General features: G+C 34.7%; 1 pseudogene; it reads right to left on the minus strand.

Moving 5' to 3' along the window:
- Positions 1-663: 663 nt before the first annotated feature.
- LOC114824484 (serine/arginine-rich splicing factor SC35-like) lies at positions 664-7138 on the minus strand (annotated as a pseudogene).
- Between the last annotated feature and the right edge of the window lie 8401 nt (positions 7139-15539).

Raw genomic sequence — 15539 nt, forward strand, 5'->3', positions numbered from 1 at the left:
AGATACAACAATGCGCCTACACGCAGACATTGGAATGGTGTCAAAGACATTTTCCGCTACCTCAAGGGTACTACGGATTTGGGCTTGTTCTATACCTACAAATCTCCTAGTGTTGCCGCCCCCTATGAATCTAGGATTGATTCTTGCCTTGTTGGTTACGCAGATGCTAGATATCTGTTTGACCCACATAGAGCACATTCTCAAACAGGTTATGTTTTTACCGTTGGAAACACCGCTATTTCTTGGAGGTTTACCAAGCAAACGCTAGTTGCGACTTCGTTTAACCATGCTGAGATTCTCGCCTTACATGAAGCATTGCGTGAATGCTTTTGGCTGAGAGAAGTGATGAGACATATTCGAAGCACTAGTGGTCTTACATCAGTCGTTGACCTTCCTACGACGATCTTTGAAGACAATGCAGCATGTATCGAGCAGTTAAAGAAGGGATACATCAAGGGAGACAACACCAAGCACATAGCGCCAAAGTTCTTTTACTCATACCAGAAGCAGCAGCATCAGAACATTGAAGTCAAGCAAATCTGTTCCCAGGACAACCTGGCCGATCTCTTCACCAAGTCATTGCCCAAGTCTACATTTCAAAAGCTCATCTAAGGAATCGGTATGCATAAATTATCAGAATTAAATCGCTTGTAGTTCTCTTATTTAAGAAGTTATGTCTAACTCAGGGGGGAGTATCTAGAAGCATACTCACATGATCTTAATGTACTCTTTTTCCCTACGATTAAGAGCATTTTTCCCACTGGGTTTTTGCTATCTAACTAGGTTTTAACGAGGCACTCATTCTGGGATGATCATACTCCGTTGAGTTCACTACATTCGTCCAGTTTGACGATTGTTTTAGACATTATGCATATTTTCTTACTTTTCTCCTTAGTCTATGGGTTTTCCCCATTCCTTGGGTTTTACCATAGTGAGGTTTTGTGAGTTTTTACAAATGCATACTTCAAATTAAATTTGAGACTCGTGATGACCCGTTGTGCCGATGACTTCATCAACTATTCTACCTTCTCTGCTGAAGATCTGATGCGATGGATTGTTGAGTATTTACACACTCAAGGGGGAGTGTTGCAATTCTATTTAGAATAGGAATGTGATTGTGTAAATCCTAGAGAATATGGAAAAGTATTATATATTCCTATTAGGATTAGATTACCTATTAAATGTTGTAATCATAAAGGGAAAGGTATTTACCCTTCCAACTACTATAAATAAAGACACAATGGGGTGAATCAAATACACCTCACAATTAAATCAATCTCTCTTCTCTCTAAAGTGGCCGGCCTCCCTCTCTCTCTCTAAACCTTAGATCGCTCAATTAAATAGGCCTACAATAGTTAACTAATTTTTTCTTTCAATAAATAATAGCCACTTAGTACTATTGTTTACTTGTAAATGAGAGGTTTTAGGTTCGATTCTCGCCAAAGATGAATTTGAACCATATTATTGCTAACCCATTATGAGGCCTAGCCCACTCCCCACCCCTTAGCGTAGCATACATGCAATCGTCTTTTAAAAAAAATAATAATAATAGGATAAGTGTCAAGGTGACACAAGGAATTGGATCCGCTCTCGGACCTTAGTGTCTGGAGCCTAAGGATCAACTTATCTGGGCTGCACAAATTAAATCCAACATTCTCTATTAACTCATTATGTTGGCTCACCACACACAAACTAACAGTCTTAATTTTTTTTAGACACTAATCAGTGATTCAGATGGATTGATCCTTAAACTTCAAACACCAAAGTCCGGAGTGGATCCAATTCCGAGACACAATACAGAGCGAAAAATAAGGACAAGAGACCCGTGGCCTTTTCAGATCTGACGACAATACGTAATAGAGTATTATACTATCCATTTGTAAAACAAGAACATGGCTGGCTCTTACTATTTTCTAAAAGTGACAGTAGTTGATGACTACTTAATGATTTTGTCACTGTCCATATACATATCTTATTTTTTGGTTTTTATTTTGCAGCAAATCTTTGATCTTCTAGCGGATCTTAAACAATTTAGTCTTATTATAACCATGTCTTAATTAACAATTAACTACGTGATGCATATTTAATTAACATGGACAAGTACACCGTCAACATTGTCTCCTATACATAGTATTTGTCCCGGCGCGATGATAATCCCTATCCAACTACCTTATTTTGTCATGAACACTACTTAGCTGCTGTATATTCAGCAGCTCCTACTTCTACTTAATCACAGATGGATATGTGTCTAATTTGTGTTTATAATTTCAATTATTTGGATACAGGTCCATCTGTGAATAATGTTCAGGACATTGGCAAGGGGTTGCCATAATCTATTTTGGTCTTGAATTTGATCAACTGAGTTAGGTAATGAGGGTTAAAAGTAATGTGGAATAATGTTGCCTGCCACCCTCCGGTCCCCTCTTGCAAGTGCCAATCTTCATGCATATAGACTAAAACTAGTTTAAAGTATTGTCATGTAAATAATGATTATCTTCTAATGGCCTTATCCCATTTAATTTTATAATTTGTAACTTAGTTAGTTAAAATTATAATTTATCTTTTGCATTTAAAGTCTAATTCTCCTCTTTCAAACGCTTGTGTAAAAATAAAAATAAATAGAACTATTTTATGTTGTCTGTAACTCTAAACTATTATATGATATTTGACACACCCAGACCCGCGTGAGGGTGACATAGCCATGTGCACAGTGCGGAAGCAATAATGATGATAGAGAATACGAATAAATGAAAACCAACTCATAAGAGTACTAGATAAAACAAGTGCTAGAATATGAGTGAATACACAACCAGAGCGTAAGTAGCCTAAGTTCAGTCTAAAAAACAAGTACAAATTAAACGACACCCAAAGATGTCCTACATTTGTGATAGTCTGTCAAAACCTCCAATCAATCCTCGTGAGCCACCAACGAACAAGCTTATCTAAAACCTGGAGGGGCGCAAAACAGAAAGAGTGAGCGGGCAAAAACAAAGCTTTTCAAAACCCCGTAAAACATGTATAACTTTCCCATAAATGAAATATATATATATATATATATATATATATATATATATTAATTCATACTTCACATATGCATAATCAAAGGTATGCCAGGCCAAAAATATAAAACAGAATAAGTAACTCAGGTAAAAATAGATTCATGGAAAATAACATATTAGCCGGAACCCCTGCAAAGGTCTGTACGACTGAATTCATAGCTCATTAGTCAATCTAGCCGGAGTCCCCGCAAGTGACTTATACGGCACTACACTGCACATGAGTTGGAACCACTGTAAAGGTCTGTACGGCAAGACTGGGTGTAATATAGTTATGCTCAATGCTACGGTCTCATGATAGCTGTGTAATAAATTGCTAGTCACCTACGAGTCGAAACCACCTATGATAGTCTGTACGACAAGACTGTTCACCTAAATTGGATCCAATATGAGCATATGGTGCGGGAGGTGACATCATAAACAGGCTTGTACTATATCTTTGATTGAATCACAATCACCCGAGGTGCAAGTTTATGAGCTCTATGCTTCTCAATTAATCACAACCGTTATTCACATTCATAATTCAATAACTCACCTGGGCTTACCTGAGCGTCCACAGCACCACAATTATATATATATATGCAAACATCATATACTAATTCATATGCTGAATATAAATTTATATGCATGGAATTTCAAAACATACTTTCATTTAAACACATTTCCTGGGAAAATATCAAGTATATAAATATATACTGAAAACCAAAAGCCTACTTACTGGTATGTCGAAGAGTCGTAGCCCCCGAGTTGCCCTTGACTGCGCTCATCCTCGGGATAGGTCTCACCTATATGCGAAATTACTGAATAAACGTTAAAGCACATAACCAATACTAGCTAATAACTTCTCATACATTACTCAAATGAGGTATTTAAATATACCATCGTGACCTACATAACTCCACGAACACGTCCAAATTTTTAAAATAATTTTAGAGCCCTCACGCTCCGTCACTCGCCGGCAAGGGCACGGCTCTACGCGTGGCCACGCTCAGGGAATCCTAACGGAATCCTTAACTGCCGTTAGGAATATTATGTTAAAAAGCAACAGAAACCGTTAAATCTACCTGACGGTGTTAGAATATTCCGTCAAGTTTGACGGAATATTCTTCGTCTTCTACCTTCGAACTCCAGCGACTGTTGCCGTCGTCGGAAACTGGAAAAATCTTAAAATCTTTATAACTTCTTCATTTTTGCAACCAAAACTCATGACTTATACCAAATTGAAGCTTACAACGAGTAGGACACATTCTTACCAATTTCAAGCTCCAAAAATCACGGAATCTCGCCGGAGAAGGCACGATAATTCCGGCCAAATTTCAAACTCGCCAAACTCGAGTTCCTGACGCCCAATTTGCTTGGTTTTTCTTCTCCGAGCTTCGTAAGAACGTCCTAAAGCTTCCTACAAGCTTAAAATCCCCTGAAACATCCATAATTACGATCACATGACCAATACTCAAATCGGGGGTGATGGTTTCTAGGGGTTTTGAGGGTTTCATGATCTAAAAATGGCATATATGAACTCAGAGACTTGCAAGGAGTTCGAATCTTACCTTCTTGATGTCGATATGTACGTGTATGGTTGGTTTGGAGATCATTTGTACAATTGTACGGATTTTCAGAAAAATCCGTGAGGGAGGAGAAAAAGAGTACATGGGAGAGGGTGTGAGTGTATGTGTGTGTGTGGTCCACGTGACCAAAATCAAAGAGAATACCATCTAAGTCCTAATTGGTTCCATAATAATAGGACTTAGCACTAATTGGTCCAAAATCTAACCTACCACACCACCACACAAAACATCCAAATGTATATAAGTAATTTCACGCCATTGAAAATAAATATTTCGGGACGGGTCATCACAATATTTTTTCAAAAGATATAGAGTCAATTTTGCATTGAAACTTTCTATATTTAAAAAAATATACATTTATAAACATGCACCCCAAATTTTCTATATACGTCGCAGAGAGAGTCTGATCTTAAGGAATATTCTCCCACCATGGTTCATCGTGAATGTATTACCATCATCTTTGTCTATCTCACTATATATGGATCAATGTATAAAATATCGATGATATCGGAAATATCGATAGTCCAAAAACACGGAAATTTCGATGGAAATATCGGGATATTATCGATATCGATAAAAATTGAATAAAAACCACGAAAATTGTAAGAAAAACTTGGAAATTTTTATTGAAACTTTGCAGGATGTTTATTTAGTCAATTATCTATTAGTTTATCACAAAAAATTGGAAGGAAATGCATTGCATGATAGATATAACTGATTTAAGTTGATTATATAGTGAGCTGGCAAACATTGTGAGTGTAGAAAATATGTAGTAATTAATGAAAGAAGTTTAAACACACCATAATCATTTATATATAATGAATTAGTACAATATTTTACACTTTATACATTGCATGGTAAGATACATGAGTGACTTAGCAAGGTCTAAAATATCGATGATATCGGAAATATCGATAGTCCAAAAACACAGAAATTTAGATGGAAATGTCGGGATATTATGGATATTTTAGATCATGATATGGATTCATCAATCTCCCCTTTAATGCTAATCATACATACCTGTCTAACTATATATACTACTACAAAATTATCTATAACTGGCGGTTCAAAAACCGACAAAAAACGTATATTACTGTCGGATTTTAAGCAAAATCCGACAGAAAATAGATGCAGTGACGGATATAATAAGCGACAGAATTGCATGCGTCAGGAAATGAATTTTCCGATAGAAAATACTCTAAAACCGACAGAAACCGACAGGATTTTTATTTATAATAAATAAATAAATGAATTCCTGTCGGATAAAACCAACAGAAAATATGTTAATAATAATAAAAAAATATTTTGGCATTTTCCTTATCCCCTGCATTCACCATTCGGTACCTCGCCGGAGCTCAATCTTGGAAACCTGTTGTGGGATTTTGAAGAGAGCGAGAGAGAGCGAAAATATCAGAAGAAATGAAGCAAGAGGGGGAAGAAGAAGAAGAAGCAACAGTAAGAGAGAAAATACCAAATACACAATACCCATAATATCAAACAAACAGCTTACATCCGCTCCTCATTGGGGCCGTACAAGGACATGTTCAAAACAGCTTCCGAGCAAAATTCTGGTAATCGTTCATTGGAGCCACAACATGTCCAAAAGGTTAAAGATGCAAGTCCGCATGCAAGGAAATATGTTCGAAGTGCAAAGGAAGCACATGAAAGAAAAACAAAACACATTGATCATGTTCAGAGTAAAAAAAGACTTGGTGTTAGTGAACCAGATGTTTCAGCAACTAAAGATGATACCAGAATTAAAATAGTGCATGCCAGAGATGAATATGATTTACCATTGAAAGACGGCTTTTCTACTGTCGCTCCAGATGCCCACGGTAAAAATTCCAAGGATGTTAAGTCCACAGAGTCAGAGGAACGTGTTACAGATAGTGAAAGTAAAGATAAAGATATCAAAAAAGGAAGCTTTAATTTGGACAATACTCGAACTGGTAAGAGGAAAGACAGATTTGAAAATTCAAATCAAGCAAAGAATGCAAGTGATGGAGGTAGAGCTTCAAATCAAGAGAGAAAATACCAAATACACAATACCCATAATATCAAGCAAACTGAACCATAATCTCTCTTCCATCAACAACTCTCCCTGAAATCAAATTCAATTAATTCATTACAAAACCCTATCTTCTAATTAAGCTCATAAGAGGCCTATGAGAGAGAGAGAGATGAACCATCGAGCTTCTCCACTGCCTTATGCGCCTCGTCCTGATACTTATATCGGACAAAAGCAAATCTGCGAGAATCGCCAATCCTCCGGTCTCGGGGAATGAAGACATCGACGACCTTGCCGTACTTGTCGAAGAGCGGGAAGAGGTCATCCGCGGTGGTTCCTGGTAAACACAAACCAAACAAAGAGAGAGAAATAGAGTTAGGGCTTTCAGTAAAGGGATGGAGAATGAGGAGAAGGGTAAAAGGGGAATTACAGAAAGTGATGTTGAGGACGAGGAGGAAGTAGGTGTCTCTGATGTCCGGAGGTTCGGATCGACCGAAGTGCGACATCTCCGAGAGGGATTGAAGCGGCGAATGTGTGTTAGTCTGCGGCCGGACTAGGGATCGGGAGATCTAGGGTTTGTAATTTGTGGTGGGGGATTTTGGGAGCACAGTGAAAGGGATTTAAGAAATTGGGCGGATGTGGGTATAAAAAGAAATGAACCAAAAGGGGCCGGATGTGGGTATAAAAAAAATTTCATTACTGTCGGTTAAAACCGATAGAATCATTTTTTAAAATATAAACCGACGGACAATTTTCATTCCTGTCGGTTAAAACCGACAGAACAAAAAATGCTAGCAATATTCCCCCCAAAATTCCCTCCCAAAATTTTAAATTCCTCCCAAAATTGTGTTACTATTTAAAAAAAATAAAAAAATAATTGTTTAGTTTAATAAATAAATAAATAAAATGTATTTAAGTAGAATAAGTTTTTAAAAATTAAATAAATAATTGTTTTTTTTGTCGAAAATAAATAATTATTTGGTTTAATAGATAACTATTAACTACATCTTGTAAACTTTTTTTTTTTGGTCATATTCATTGTTAATTTGGATAATCCAATTAAAATATTCCAAAAAAAATTGAACATTTTGCTGTTATTTACTAATTGTTTGTATCTTGTAAACGTTTTTTTATATTTTCCCATGTTCTTTATAAAATAAAAAAACCTTATTTATTATGGAATCTGTTTGGAAATCACCCTACTGTTGCCATACAACAACAACAAAATGAAGTCTTATCTTACTAAAATAAATCAATTATATAAATAATAGAACACCACTCAATTTTTTTTGCGACACTCCTCGTGTCACATCCCGGCCCGGGGCGGACTACTTCCCGGGCCCGCTCCACCACCGTAGCACGATATTGTCCGCTTTGGGCCCCGACCATGCCCTCACGGTTTTGTTTTTGAGAACTCACGAGCAACTTCCCAGTGGGTCACCCATCATGGGAGTACTCTAGCCCCCTTCTCGCTCAACTTCGAAGTTCCGACGGAACCCGAAGCCAGTGAGCTCCCAAAAGGCCTCGTGCTAGGTAGGGATGGGAATATACATTTAAGGATCGCTCCCCTGGGCGATGTGGGATGTTACAATCCACCCCCCCTTAGGGGCCCGACGTCCTCGTCGGCACACTTCCGGCCAGGGATTGGCTCTGATACGAATTGTCACATCCCGGCCCGGGGCAGACTACTTCCCGGGCCCGCTCTACCACCGTAGCACGATATTGTCCGCTTTGGGCCCCGACCATGCCCTCACGGTTTTGTTTCTGGGAACTCACGAGCAACTTCCCAGTGGGTCACCCATCATGGGAGTGCTCTAGCCCCCTTCTCGCTTAACTTCGGAGTTCCGACGAAACCCGAAGTCAGTGAGCTCCCAAAAGGCCTCTTGCTAGGTAGGGATGGGAATATACATTTAAGGATCGCTCCCCTGGGCGATGTGGGATGTTACACCTCGACCCTATAAGAATGCAATGAATAAATTTGATCTTCAATTTAAAATATTTACACTATTGGATACCACAAAATGTTACTTTATACTTAATGGAAGTATAACATTAACTCGTAAGTGTTTATTTAATCTACCGTTTTGATGTGATACACATTGTACGAAACTTTTTTCAATGATCTAATCGTCAAACTTGTTTGTACACACTCCAAGATCACATAAGTAAAAAATCACAAAAAACAAACGTTTAGAGATTAGGTAATGGAACAAAAGTTTTCGACGGTTATAAACGAAAAATCACAATTTAACGGTTATTTTAGCTCCGATTTTGATGATTTTTTTACAGTTACACTCCTCGACCCTATAAGAATGTATTGAACAAATTCGATCTTCAATTTAAAATATTTACACTAGTGGATAATTTTTTATACTTAATTGAAGTATAACATTAACTCTAAGTGTTTGTTAAATCTATCAATTTGATAGGATATGCATTCTACGAAACTAGTTTCAACGATCCAACCGTCAAATATATTTGTATATACTCCGAGATTGCATACCTAAAAAATCACAAAAAACAAACATTCAGATATTAGGTAACAGAACAAAAGTTTTCAACAGTTATAAACGAAAAATCATAATTTAACGGTTATTTTTGCTCCAATTTAGACAATTTTTTACAGCTACACTCATCGATCCTATAAGAATGCATTGAACAAATTCAATCTTCAATTTAAAATATTTACACTAGTGGATAATTTTTTATACTTAATGGAAGTATAACATTAACTCTTAAGTGTTTGTTAAATCTATCAATTTGATAGGATATGCATTCTACGAAACTAGTTTCAACGATCCAACCGTCAAATATGTTTGTATATACTCTGAGATCGCATACCTAAAAAATCACAAAAAACAAACATTCAGAGATTAGGTTACAGAACAAAAGTTTTTGACGGTTATAAATGAAAAGTCATAATTGAACGGTTATTTTAGCTCCGATTTTGATTATTTTTTACAGCTACACTCCTCGACCCTATAAGAATGCATTGAAAAAATTTGATCTTCACAGTATAACATTAACTCTTAGTGTTTGTTAAATCTATCAATTTGATAGGATATGCATTCTACGAAACTAGTTTCAACGATCCAACCGTCAAATATGTTTATATATACTCCGAGATCGTATACCTAAAAAAAAAAAAAAAAAAAAAACATTCAGAGATTAGGTAATAGAACAAAAGTTTTCGACGATTATAAACGAAAAGTCATAATTTAACGGTTAATTTAGCTCCGATTTTGATTATTTTTTACAGCTACACTCCTCGACCCTATAAGAATGCATTGAACAAATTCGATCTTCAATTTAAAATATTTACAGTATAACATTAACTCTTAGTGTTTGTTAAATCTATCAATTTGATAGGATATGCATTCTACGAAACTAGTTTCAACGATCCAACCGTCAAATATGTTTGTATATACTCCGAGATCGTATACATAAAAAATCACAAAAAAAAAACATTCAGAGATTAGGTAACAGAACAAAAGTTTTCGATGGTTATAAACGAAAAATCATAATTTAACGGTTATTTTTACTCCAATTTTGATGATTTTTTACAGCTACACTCCTCAACCCTATAAGAATGTATTGAACAAATTCGATCTTCAATTTAAAATATTTACACTATTTATACTTAATGGAAGTATAACATTAACTCTTAAGTGTTTGTTAAATCTATCAATTTGATAGGATATGCATTCTACGAAACTAGTTTCAACGATCCAACCGTCAAATATGTTTGTATATACTCCAAGATCGCATACCTAAAAAATCACAAAAAAACAAACATTCAGATATTAGGTAATAAAACAATAGTTTTCAACGGTTATATATGAAAAATCACAATTTAATGATTATTTTAGCTCCGATTTTGATGATTTTTTTTATAGCTACACTCCTCGACCCTATAAGAATGCATTGAACAAATTCGATCTTCAATTTAAAATATTTACACTAGTGGATAATTTTTTATACTTAATGGAAGTATACCATTAACTCTTAAGTGTTTGTTAAATCTATCAATTTGATAGGATATGTATTCTACGAAACTAGTTTCAACGATCCAACTATCAAATATGTTTGTATATACTCCGAGATAGCATGTGTAAAAAGTCGCAGAAAAAAAAAACATTCAGAGATTAGGTAACGAGACCGTGAGTGAAAAGAAAAAGATTTAAACCATTTGTTTATTTATGTATTTATTTTTAATCAATATAACATTTTAAAATAATAAAATAGTCAATTTATGTCGGTTATAACCGTCACCATTAACTTAAAAACCGCCAGAATATGTTAAAAATATTAAAAAAGAAAAGAATTCAAAAATACTGAGGGTTATAATAATTTTATGGCGGTTAAATCCGCCAGTAATTTATGTCGGATATATCCGACAGAAAGTAACTTTAATCCGACAGTAAATAAATTATGTGTCGGATATTTTTTATCCGTCAGAATGACTTATTAACCGCCAGAATTGTCCGACACCTAAAACTAATATTGTAGTAGTGATATACATCACTAGAAAGTATCTATGTCAAGAATTAAAGGAGGACACTTGTTTTCAATTAACATATATAAACAAATTAGGTATTGCTTTTAGATCTCATATAAGATTTTGGATAAACATGTCATTGCCCAATAGGTAAACTTGTCATCTACTTTTATTAAAGAGGTATTTGTCAGTTTGCCATCTGAACTTGTACAGAGCTGTCAATTTTCTCCTAGAACTTTAATTTTTAGCCGATTAACCCCTGAACTTATTTCCCCATTGAACTTTAACTTTAGCTTATTACCCCCCCTAAAGTTTTATAAATAGTCATTCCCCCCAAACGTTAGATTTTCAAATTCTTCGTCCAATTTTCACTTATCCAATTTTTCATTCTTTTCGTCCACATCCACTTGTCATGTGTTGTTCTCGTGATCAAAATGAATGAAAAATTGGATGAAATTTTTTAAAATCTAGCGTCAGGAGAAAATTAGCTATTTATAACATTTTAGGGGGGTAATTGGCTAAAATTAAAGTATGAGAGGAAAATTGACTAATTATAAAAGTTTAGAGGGGTAATGGCTAAAATTAAAGTTTAAGAAGAAAATTGACAACTCAATACAAGTTCGGGGGACACATCGACAAAAGTAGGTCTATTAAAAGGTGATATAGTGAAAAGGTAGTGGTTTTCACATTCTCGTTATTACCTGCTACGCTCATTCTCATGTTTTCATGACTTGATGATTTATTCTACTCAAAAGCTACAAGAAAAGGAGTATCAAAGGAGGAAAATGACGTGTCAAAATCATTTCCGTAGGAACATATATAAAAATTAAATAACATCACTCTTACTTTTAGAGAATAAAAGTGTCTTTTGATAACAACAAACAATTCTAAAAACGCCTGGCAGAAAAAAGTACTTTTCAATTTATGCTAAAAACTTTCAATCAAGGAAATGAAAGTACCTTTGAAAGTATGTTAACTCATATAAAGATATAAAGATTTGAAAGTAATGGTAATGCTAATGACTTAACCTTTACAATCACTGGCCTCCTCATTTTCACACTTGCTGATTGTTCCAATGTCATCTCAACCAATAGCAAGTCCCGAATTTCCTTTCATTTTTCCTCTTTTCTCTAAGTTGCCTAAAATGAGAAGAAATGAAAGCTAGGAAATGAACTAAAATTAAAAATATACATTAGAGACGAGGAGATTCAAACTTGAACCCTCTTTTACAAGGCAACAAAAATTTTCAACATAATCTCAGCATACTAAACGTGAGTATATGTTATGGTACTTTATATGAGTATATGTTATATTCGTATAAATAGTCAATAGTTTGATCGATCTATCGTCAAAATGTTTCTTTAGCAACAGTGATAATTGTTGTCTTGTAGTATGTATGAGTTTGTGTGCTTGATCACTCATTATGCCTCTCATTTCTTTATTTTTTAAATGATTTGGCAGATACGTGAGCATTTTTCTTTTACAACGGAAACCAAATTATTTCACAATTATTTGTAGTCCACATATATATATATATATATATATATATATATATATATATGTGTGTGTGTGTGTTAAAAATGAAAAGGAAAACTAGCAAATGAATAGTCTTCCCTTTTTCAAAAAAATTAGTAAAAATTTTAAACTCTCTTTCTTCATCTCATTAGTGATTTAACGTCAAACTTTTTTCACAAATCATCAAATTAACATCCAAACTCAAAAAAATTCATTTTGATTTTTGCAATCGTGTTGCCGCCAAAAGGTGTTAGTATTTTGTATTCAAATTAGGCTTTGATTTTATAAATTGAAAATTGAAAATCAATGAGGAATTATTTAAGCTGATGAATGAAGTGAGAATATGGAGTGTGTTGCTCCTCTTGGATTCAGTTACTCATCAAAGAGGAATGAGCAAGGTGACCGTTGCAAACCCAATCACGCCTACAACATGACTCAACTCATGTGCACAACACGTGTACAACATATGACACAAATGCTACAACAACTGTCATTCATCAAGCCTATGAGCTAGTTCTAATCTTAGCCATTCATACAAACATGAACATAAGAACAAATAAACCCATAAATTCAACATTTAAACAAAGTGCAATCTGCACAAATGCTTATATCTTTGGTACATTTTTAGGGTTTTGAGTGTTAGAAGGTATTCATCTCTCATATATGGCTCTGTAATTTATTTTAATTTGACTTTTAATCTTGACATCGTTTATGTATTCAAGTGTGCTCTCTAGATCGCATAAGTTTCGGCAATAATTCTTTTTTGGTCCACATATTATTTTTTAATCATCATTGTTAATCAAATTAACTAGTTTGTAAAAAGAATAATTCTATTAATCAACCTACAAAGAACACCATTTAAAATTTTGCTCCGAACATTTAAAAACTTAGGACCAACCCTCAGTGGCGAAGCTACATGAGGGCGAGGAGTGGCGGCCGTCACTCCCCTTGCCGGAAATCAAGCTCAGAAGCGGTGTTTCCGCCCCTCCGGTCTCGTCGGAAGTGATGAAATTTCGTGTGGTTTCTGACGTTTTGAGTTTCCTTGCTCTATCGCACCACGGGCTGATCGCGAGCTCTCTTTTTTCCAAGGAAAAAAAAACCTAGGCCAAAGAAGGGAGGAACAAAGATCTACAATTTGTAGCTTCTGCAAATGGAGAGGTTCTGTCTAACGAAGAAGAAGAGAAAGGAAAAAGAGAGACTTTCTCTCTCCCCCATCCCACCCATATGCAATTACAATTTTTTAAACTATTGGCCAATCAATTTGTACCACCTAACTTGCTATTACTTATTTATATTAGAATTTGTTTTGTATTTTAATTATTGTCCAATTAATTTGACCACTCTTTCAATATTTTTTAAGCCACTTGTTTGATACTGTTATTTATCTTAAAATTCACTATAAATTTATATGAGCTTTAAAAAATAATTTGTCAAATATTACGAACTCGTAATTATTTGTTTTTTTTTCTTACCATCAAATTCAACAAAGTAATAAAGAAAATTTGTCAATATTTTTATATTATATGTTTTATAATCAATGTTTTTCGGATATTATATGGTAAATAATAAATAGCCAATTATTTATACGGTATATAATAAATTTATTCAAATTTGCCTAGGTCCTCGCCTAAGTGTAAAGTCATGTTCATCACCTAACTAGAGCTTAGCATCCTTTAAAACTTTGCTAATTATACTAAAAGTAATAGGACAATACAACAAGAAACGGTGTTAAATCATCATTCAAATAATATTGTTGTTTAAACCTTACTTCGACTATTTTGAGTAGTCCAAATCCTCTTTTGAATATTTTGGTTAGAGCAAATTCTCCTATGAATATTATGGGTAGTGCAAATAATCTTCTTGCAAATCCTAGACTTAGACCTCGAATGAATGTTCACATTTTTTAGGGACCCTGAACTTTTTAAATTTCGCCATTCCCTCGAGAATTTCTGGCTTTGCCACTGCCAACCCTGGGTACATAACGGTGAATTTGTTTACATGACGTCCTGACCCTGTTAAGGTTTGAGTGTACATAAAAAGAAAATTAATAATTGGTGGGGTTTTTGCGATACTAGTTTGTGTTTGTGTAATCCAAATATGTTGAAACTAGCCAGAAAAAATGTTGCCACTTTTATTTTTCTGTTTATTTATTATCACTTTCCAGCCAAGGATAAGGATGTGCCTTTTTAAGGATTTATATAAGGGGTTTTAGTTTTTTTTTTTTGTTTTTTTTTGTTTTTTTTGTTTTAATAGATCACTCATTTAGAGGAGAAAAACTTGTGTGGGGCTTAGCTTGCCACTGGACTTCGCTGAGTGGCACTACAATCCACTCAAAACTCGCCACGTGGCAAGTCTTAAATATAATCTTTTATCATTCTTTTATATTTAAAAATTTTATAATTATTTCTTTCCCCCTATTTTTTTTCTTCCCAAATCTCCCCCCCCCCCCCCACCCCACCCCACTTTGTTTTTCCGTAGGTCTTAGGTTTTAGTACTCCATCCCCTTTCTTTCTTTCCTAGTTTCATTTCTTTCTTTTAAAAAAAAGGTTATGCACCCACTCCAATTTTATCATGGAAAGCAACCAAGAATATGTAAGTTTATTTTCTTTCTTTATACAATAGTTGCTTTGATCATGTGACATGAATAACCCACATATATAGCTGTATTAGGGTTATTTTCTTTTCTTTTAATTGGGGGTTTTTGGGTTCGGGTGAGGGTGTTTGGTTTTTTATATTTATAATATGAATTAGGGTATATGCTATGTTTACTACCTTCTTTATTATGAGTCTTTAATTAATATGTTAGTCTAATCTTTGATTTTTTTTTTTCAATTGATATGTTGCTGAGGCAAAGGAGTTTAAAGAAGATCTGAAAATTGGAATGGTGGTGCATT

Source organism: Malus domestica, chromosome 04, assembly GCF_042453785.1.
Source record: "Malus domestica chromosome 04, GDT2T_hap1".
Classification (NCBI taxonomy): domain Eukaryota; kingdom Viridiplantae; phylum Streptophyta; class Magnoliopsida; order Rosales; family Rosaceae; genus Malus; species Malus domestica.